The sequence below is a fragment of the Carlito syrichta genome, unplaced genomic scaffold (assembly GCF_000164805.1).
Source record: "Carlito syrichta isolate Samal-C Ts95f unplaced genomic scaffold, Tarsius_syrichta-2.0.1 Scaffold303796, whole genome shotgun sequence".
NCBI lineage: Eukaryota > Metazoa > Chordata > Mammalia > Primates > Tarsiidae > Carlito > Carlito syrichta.
In genome coordinates, this window is record NW_007247892.1 from 454401 (window position 1) to 463383 (window position 8983).

Here is an 8983-nt window from a genome sequence, read left to right on the forward strand (position 1 = left end):
CAGCTGGGCTCCAGCGATCCTTTCTACTCAGCCTTCCAAGTAGCTGGAACTACAGGCGCACGCTACCATGCCCAGACAATTTTTTTTTTCTTGATTGTAGAGATGAGGTCTCACCTGCCCGGGTGGGTCTCGAACCCACGGACTCAGGCAATCCACTCACCTCAGCCTCCCAAAGGTGCGGGATTACAGGCTGAGCCACCGAGCCCGGCTCTCTTCCATTTTCAATAGTTTTCCTCCCTGCATCTTTTTCCCGTCTACCAGAATCAACTAGTCCAGAAAAAGTATGAAAAAGTAGTAAAGACACTGGGCATTCTTATCTGAAAGAAACTCTTCTAGTAGTGGTTATTTGTTTGTTTCCCATCTTGAAACAATGCAGAATTTTGTTCAGAGTCTTTTAAGACTCCAAGAGGATCTTCATATTATTTTTCTTCTTTGATCTGTTAAATGTGATTAAGTGTGATATGCATAAGTGAAAATGAACTGTAATCTGCACACATTTATTTTTATTCTCTGTGTATATATTACAGGGTGATATTTTGACTTTATAAAAATTACGTACTCTCACTTTTTAAGCTCAGAAGAATTAAATAGTATCAGAATTAACTGTTTCTTAAAAGTGTGAAATAATTTTCCAGTGAAGATATTTGAACCTTTCACTGCTGCAAAATGAGGCAGATTTTGAGCTTCATTTATTTTTCTCATTGGTTACTGGTCATTTCAATTTTGCTATTCTTTCTTTGGTCAATTTTGATGTTAAAATATTTTTCTAGAAAATAAACATTTCAAATCTACTCTCAACGAGTTTTGCAAAATTCTGCCTACCAGGGGACTTCTGCTTCTGGGAAGATGGGATATAATCAGAAACAATTAATGTAGTCTACCATGTTAAAACACTAACAAGAAAACACACATGGTTATGTCAATCACTGCAGAAAAGGCACTTGATAAAATTCATGAGAAAACTCTCAGAAAGGTAGGAATATAAGGGAAAACCCCCCAAAATTGAAATTATATTTTTGGGTTCTCCAGAAAACCTGTGAGAATCAACTAAAAAATGAAAACAAGAATCCACTGGCCTCAGTTTACCAGCTAGCATTGTTGTGAGAGGCTGCATGCACCTTTAGGGAATATTTGGGGGGAGCAGACAGGTGACTGGGTCTTCCACCATGACGATGCACCTGCCCACACTGCACTGAGTGTTCAGTTTTTTACCAAAAACTGCATGATTCCCATGTTCCATCCTCCCTGTTCACCTGATCTTGCCCCAAATGACTTTATTTTGTCGTATTTCCCTGGATTAAAAAAAAAAAGTCTTCAAAGGAAAATATTTTGCCGATGTGAAAGAGATGAAACAAAAAATGACAGAAGCCAGAAGCATTAAAAGGCATCAAAATCGACAAGCTCAAAAACTGTTTTAGCATAGAAAAAACATCTCAATAGATGTAATGAGGCCGGGCGTGGTGGTTCAAGCCTGTAATCCCAGAACTTTGAGAGGCTGAGGCAAGAGGATTCCCTGAGCTCAGGGGTTCAAGACCAGCCTGGCAACTTGGTGAGATCTTGTCTCTACAATAAATCAAAAAATAACCTGGGTGAAGGGGTCCAGCCCCTTTGCCGGGTCGTGAGATCTCCTGAAGGAGAGACGGATAGGCGAAAGACAAAAATATTATACTCGGACACCTGCTTCCTGAACAGATGACAATTTAATGTTAGTTAACACAGAGCTTTTATACCATTCGTAAAGGGGCAAGACAAAGAAATTTTCTTCACGTACATATGCTTTAAAAGTTGCCACCATCTAGCGGTCTTTAGAAGAAATGAATAAGCCAAAAACACTATCCACTTTCAGTTAATGAGTCTTCATCATACAGCCAAAAATGATAGTTATAGTTCAAAGTCCCGAATTACAGTTCTTGAAATGTTTCAAGTAAGTTCCCAGGTGCACAGTTCTTCATGTAGCAGTTTTTATCTTCTTTTGGTCTTTTACGACCTTCAAAGTTTTGTAATCGCCTTTCTTGTCCAGATGTCTTCGTTACTTTTCTCTTATCTTGCAGTGTTTATTTCTAAATAAAACTCAAAAGAAGCTTTTAATAATGTTTCCCAAGCCCCCAAAGTTGCTTTCTGTCTTTAGCTAAGTTATCATAAAAGTGTCTGATTAGTATATTATGAGTTCAGTGAAAAACCACTCTATAAATGTTAACTTAGAGTTTTAACTATTGAATTAAGTAAAAACCTTAACGATTAATCTTTATCCTAAGTCAGTGAAAACAGTGTTATAAATCACCTACATAACTCCTAGATAAGTGTTAGAACTTATAATGAACTCATAATGAACTTACTATAAACTTGTGCTTCTAAAAAACCTTATGTCTAAACACTAAACTGCATAATTCTAAATCAAATAAGGAGTGAATATACTAACATCATTTTTTTATTCAAGCAATATCTAGTAACTTATAACCAAGTGAAAGAAAGCATTCTTTGATGTACTTCAGAGTTTAACCCTTGCATATGTTAGAAAAGGCCAAGCGGCATAGTGGGAAAATGGGAAAATGAACCATGACATTCTCAGGTTAGGTGTGAGTACTTCGCATAAACATGCCATTTTCTTCTTCCACGACTGGACAGAATTTCTTCAGTGGTACCAAACAGCAAAGGTGGAAGACCTGCGGCCCGGGGTCTTCGGCCCACCCGGACCCTGTCAATCACGTGGACCTCCAAGGCTGGCTCCCAACACCTGGGCATGGTAGCACATGCCTGTAGTTCCAGCTACTTGGAAGGCTGAGGCAGAAGGATTGCCTGAGCCCAGCAGGTCGAGGCTGTGGTGGCCGTGAACATGCCACTACACTCCAGCCTGGGCAACAGACAGAATGAGACTCCAACTCAAAAAAAAAAAAAAAAAAAGACGTATTGTATTAAACAGAGAACACTTTGAAGATGACTAAAGTTTAAACATGTAAGAATAAATATACAATTTTTATAAATAAATTCTGGGGATTTTTCAGTCCCCCCATGTAGAGGAAACTTCCTCATATTGATAAGTCTCATCCACAAGATACCTACAGCTAATATTATGCTTAACGATTGAAGATGCAACGCTTTTTCTTAAGATCAGATACAAGGTAAAGATGTATGCTCTCTCTACTGCTGTTCACCATAGTTCTGGAAGTTCTAGTCTGTTCACTAAGGTCAACAAAAGGAAACAAAAGTCATGAAGATCAGAAAGGAAAAAATAAAGCCTTCCCTATTTGTAGATGACACAGTTTTCTATTTATAAATCCAAGAATCAGCCCCCAGAATATGTAGAACTAGAAAGTAAATTCATCAAGTTCACAGGACACAAGATAAACATACAGCAGTCAATTATATTTCTATATACTAGCAATGAACACACAGACACTGAAATTAAAATACATTACCATTTACAATCACTAGAAAATACAAAGAAAAAGACTAAGAATTAACTCTAGCCAAACTTGTTCAGAATTTTATGCTGAAAACTGCATGACACTGAAGAAAAAAAAACAAGATCTAAACAAACGGAGAGGCATACTGTGTTTATAGAATGGAAAACTCAAAGAATACAAAGTCAATTTTCTTCAAATAATTGATTTACAGACTTAACACAATTCCTGTCAATATTCCAGCTGCAATTGCTATAGCTATAGACATGATTACTTTAAATTGTATGTAAAAATGCAAAGAAGCTAAAACAGTTTTAGAAAATAAGAAAAAAGTGAGAGATTCAAGATTCACCTTATAGCCACACCATTCAAGGCTGTGTGGTTTTGGCAGAAGGACTCACACACGAGGATCGATGGCCTGGAACACAGAACCACAGATAAGCCCACACAAATACATCCAGCTGATTGTTGGCACAGAGGTGCTAAAACAGCTCAAAGAAATAAAGAGACATTTTTCAATAAAAGGTGATATAAAAATTATACATACACAGGCCAGAAACAAAAGGACCTTGAACTGTCTCATACGTATTGCAAAAATTAACTTAAAATACATCAAAGACTTAAATATAAAATGTAAAATTGCAACTTTGTTTCAAAAAATAGGACAAAATCCTAGAAAATAAGATGTTGTGCTAAGTAGAGTTCCTAAAGTTAACACCCAACTCCTGATCCATAAGAGGAAAATGTTGATAAGCCAGAATTCACCAAAATTAAAAACCTTTGCTCTGCCACAGGTTAAATAGGATATTTTATCCTGTTAAATAGGATAAGAAACAAGCTGTAGAGTAGGAGAAAATATTTGAAAACCACATGTTCAGCCAGGCTCTGTAACTCAGACTGTAATCCCGCGCCTTTGGGAGGCTGAGGTGAGTGGATTGCCTGAGCCCGCGGGTTCGAGACCCCCCTGGGCAGCGAGACCTCATCGCTACAATAAATCAAAAAATCAGCCAGGCATGATAGCGCGCGCCTGTAATTCCGGCGACTCGGAAGGCTGAGGCGGAAGGGTCGCTGGAGCCCAGCAGGTCGAGGCTGCGGTGGCCGGGAGCGGCCACTGCACTCTAGTCTGGGTGACCGAGTGAGACTCCAACTCAAAAAAAGAAAGAAAGAAAGAAAGAAAGAAAGAAAACCACATATTCAACAAAATACTATCTGAATATTAAAAAACTCTCAAAACTTAAAAAAAAAATCCCAACCAGAAAATGGGTAAAAGACATAGATAGGCATCTTCCTGGAGAGGATATACAGATTTCAAATAAACATATTAAGAGACCAACATCATCAGCCATTAAGGAAATTAATATTAAAACCATAGTGAAGTGTCACTACACAGCTATCAATAAATAAGATATAGTAACCACATCAAAAGCTGGCAAAGATGTACAACTGGCTCTCTGATACATTGCTGGTGAGAATCTAAAACAGTACAGACACACAGAAAATCGGCTGTGCTTTTTCTTTTAAAACCAAGCATGCACTGTATGACCCAGCAACTGCACTCCTAGACCAGAGAAATAAAACGTATTTCCACACAAAAACCTGTACATGAATGTTCATAGCAACTTTATTCATAATAATAAAAAACTGAAAAAAACCCCAAGTATCCTTCAATAGGCAAATGATGAGAAATCATGAAACATCCATACTATGGAATATTACTCAACAACAAGAAGGAAAGGCCTGCAGCAGTCGAATGAATCTCAGCAGTCGAAAGAATCTCCAGAGAACTATGTTGAGCGAAGGAGCCAATCCCAAAGGGTTCGACACTGTGTGATTTCATGTGCAGATCTTTCAGGTAATGACAACATTGCAGAACCAGAGTGCATATTTGCTCCATGGAGTGGTTGTCAGGTGTCAAGGAGGAGGTGGGTGCAAAAGAGTGGGTGTGGCTAGAAGACCTTAGCCTGAGGGAGCCCATGCTGGTGCAGATACTCTGTATTTGATGGTAGGCATGCTAATATCCTGGTTGAGATATTGTCAACATTGGGGGGAGCTGGGTAGAGAATATACACGATCGTGCTGTGATATTTCTTACAACTTTATGGGAATCTACAGTTATCTTAAAACGAAAAGTTTAATTTAAAAATTATGTTTCCTGAGTTTGCATCTTGTTATTTGTGTACAGGATATTTTTCTTCTTCTTCTTCTTTTTTTTTTTTTTTTTTTTTGAGCCAGAGTCTCATTCTGTTGCCCAGGCTGGAGTGCAGTGACATGCTCACGGTCACTGCCACCTCGACCTGCTGGGCTCAGGCAGTCCTTCCACCTCAGTCTTCCAAGTAGCTGGAACCACAGGTGTGCACCACCATGTCTGGCTAATTTTTTGATTTTTTGTAGAGATGATGTCTTGCCATATTGCTCAAGCTGGTCTCGAACCCTTGAGCTCAGGCAATCCTTTTGCCTCTGCCTCCCAAAGTGCTGGGATTACAAGCATGAGCCACTGTGCCTGGCTGTGATGTTTTCTTTTTTCCTCTCTTTAATTTCAAATTTTAGGTTTTTTTATGTTATCACATGTTTTTCCTTAATCTTGTTAGTGGCTTAGCCTTTTTCTCCCTTAGAACAAAGTCTTAAAATGAGTTATTGCATTCATATGGTTTCTATTTTATTTATTTCTTTTAAAATATTTCCTACTTGGAAAGATTTTTTTTTTCCTTTTCTAACTTCTTAAATCAGATGACTAATTTATGCATTTTCATTATTTTTCCTTTAGTTTTAACTCAGAATTTTTAATATGTAAAGTTTTTTCATCATTGTCTTCTAAATATTCTGTAATTTAGATTGCTTCTTCTTTGACACAAAAATTATTTGACAGCTTTTTAATGTGCATGGAACTATAGTTATTTTGTGTCTGTTATTATGAATTCTAATTTCATAAACTAGAAGTTTTGTTCAGAGATTATTTTTTATACTTTGCAATTTATTTTTTGGTCTCAATCTAGAGTAAATGTTATAAAAGAGTCACAAATATTTGAAAACATAGTGTATTCTCTTTCATCAAATATACAGTGTATTATGTATCAGTATTATAGGCTTATTGTGTTATTTGTATTATTATTGCTTTTATTTACTTGAGTAACTCTGTAGTTAACTGACAATGAATACTCAACTCCACTTGTTAATATTATATATATCATTATATATATTATGTATTATATCAATATTATATTCTTTTCTGCGATTTTGGATTTTGGGGTTGAATTCAAACTTGTCGGATAGGGTTATCAAGATCTCAAGTCACTGTCATCTCCTCTTTCTTGTCTACCCCTTCCTCCTCTTTTTTCTCTTTCTTCTTCGTGTTTCCTTTTTTAGTATTTGTCTAGAATGCTGCTTTTTACTTTTGTAACAGCCTTTTGATAGGCTCCCTGTCTTACTTCGTGACTGCTACTAGAACAAAATATCACAGACTGGGCAATACATAAATAATACGAATTTATTTCTTACAGTTCTGCAGGCTGGGAGGTTCAAGATTAAGGTGCAGCAGGGAGGAGTTCTGACAAGGGCCCACTTTCCTGCTGTGTCCTCCACAGGGAGGAAAAGAACGGCCAAAAGGGGCCAGCTAGTTCCCTGGAGCCCTTTTATAAGGACACTAGTCCTTTCATGAAGGCAGAGTCCTCAGGACCTAATCGCCCCGTAAAGGCTCATATTGGAGGTGAAATTTCTATGTGAATTTGGGAGGGACACACACATTTAAACTCTCCCACTCCAGTGAAACTCTGATTCAAAAAAAAAAAAGCAACATGGATGCTAAAGGTGCCACTGTGAAGGCTCAGAAGGAAACGAGGGTCGTGTCATTGGAAACTAAAGGCAAGGGGACTGCTACCATGTAGGGACAGACAACCAAAAAACGTTGTCTTACAGTGATATGGGAAGTGGAACTCATAATCAATGACTTGGGTATTTCACTGAGATTTTTCAAAGTGCTGAAGATGTGATGTAACTTCTTGCTGCTGACAGAAAAATGTGAGGAGAAGAAAATGAATTGCGGAAAAAATAGTTTTTAAAACCTGGGATGGGGGTGTTGTGACCGAGTAAGCGAGAAGAAGCTACACCAGCAAGTTGAGTTTAATTAATCATGAATTTATTAAACGTGTGGGTCAAGAGTAGGCAAACGCCAGAAAAACTCTTGGCCCATTGGTGTAGTTTGTAATAAGCTTTTATAGGTAAAATTTTTAGCATTGGCTACATAGCAACTTAGTGACCATAGCAATTATTAACTAACAACTTGGCAGTCAAATGGAAACTTTGATTGTTAGAGAGTTTTGATTAATTTTATGTCAGGTAGGTATAGTCGGTGCCCAGAAAGTCTCCAGAGTTTTGTCATTAAGATATAGTTTAAGGTAGTTTTATAGAGACAAGGAAGAAGGATCATTATATAATGGAGTTTCCTTGGTTAGGTCATTAACAATATAAGAACAAACTATGAAAATGTCAAAGCGCAACACTTGATTCCAGTTAACAAAGCATACAATTACATGGAAGCTATGGCGAAGGAGTTCTGGAACGGTCAGCAGGCAACGGTCAGCATAACCTGCCCAAAGGAGACAAAGCTGGGGGTCTGTGGTCATGGGAATGTTACTGTCATCACACGTAGGCATTGATTCTTAGATCAGGCAGGCAACTAAGATGAAAGTTTTAAACAAAATGGAGTAAACTGGTTAATATTATTACTTTGCTAGCAATTTGATTTTATTAACTGATTGAGCTTATTTCATTCCCCCCCTTTTAGTTGTGCGTGAGTCAGTTCGTGGACTCTTCAATTACAGGAAGGGAATTATCATAGGTGCTGGTATACCGAATTTTTACTGAGTTGATTTTTTTTTGACAAAGTTAATAAACCAGCTTAAAATGCAAGATCCGATGAGGAGACGAAGAAAGAGAAATATGAGCGGTCCCGCGAGACCAGTAAGCCCGGTAGGTAGCCGTGGGTTCCAATCAAATAAGGACTGGAACCAGGACTGATCATTATTTAGGTTTTTTTGTCACTCATTTATGTTTTCCTAGACTTTTGGGAGAGTTTTTTTTTTTTATTGGCCTAGAAACAAGTTTGCGGAGAGCTGCCCAAAGCCCTCCCTGAGACATGAATAAGAAGTCAAGACCTCTCCGATTTTGGAGGACGACCTCAGCTAAAGAATTTACCTGGTTGTGGGGTTGTTTTATTGATGACTGTACATATTTTAGGTCATCTTTGATGTTTTGGGTTAAGCTGGTTAGTCCCATTAGTCCTGTTTCTCCGCGAACTAAACCAGCAGTGCTAAGTGCAGCTGTTTCAGCCATACTTAATCCGACTAGAATGGGGACTAACAGAGGAGCAGCACGCTTTTTTGGGGTGCCAGGGGTTGAAATTAAAAGATCACCCTCGGGGCCACTGTAGACATATAACTGAGGGAGTACATGTACAGTAATACATAAAATAGGCTTATTGTTTAACATTTAAGCAGAAACAAAAATAATTAATCTTAATGAACAAGCAGCAGGGCTCAGTGGCTCAGCCTGTAATCCCAGCACTTTGGGAGGCTGAGGTGAGTGGA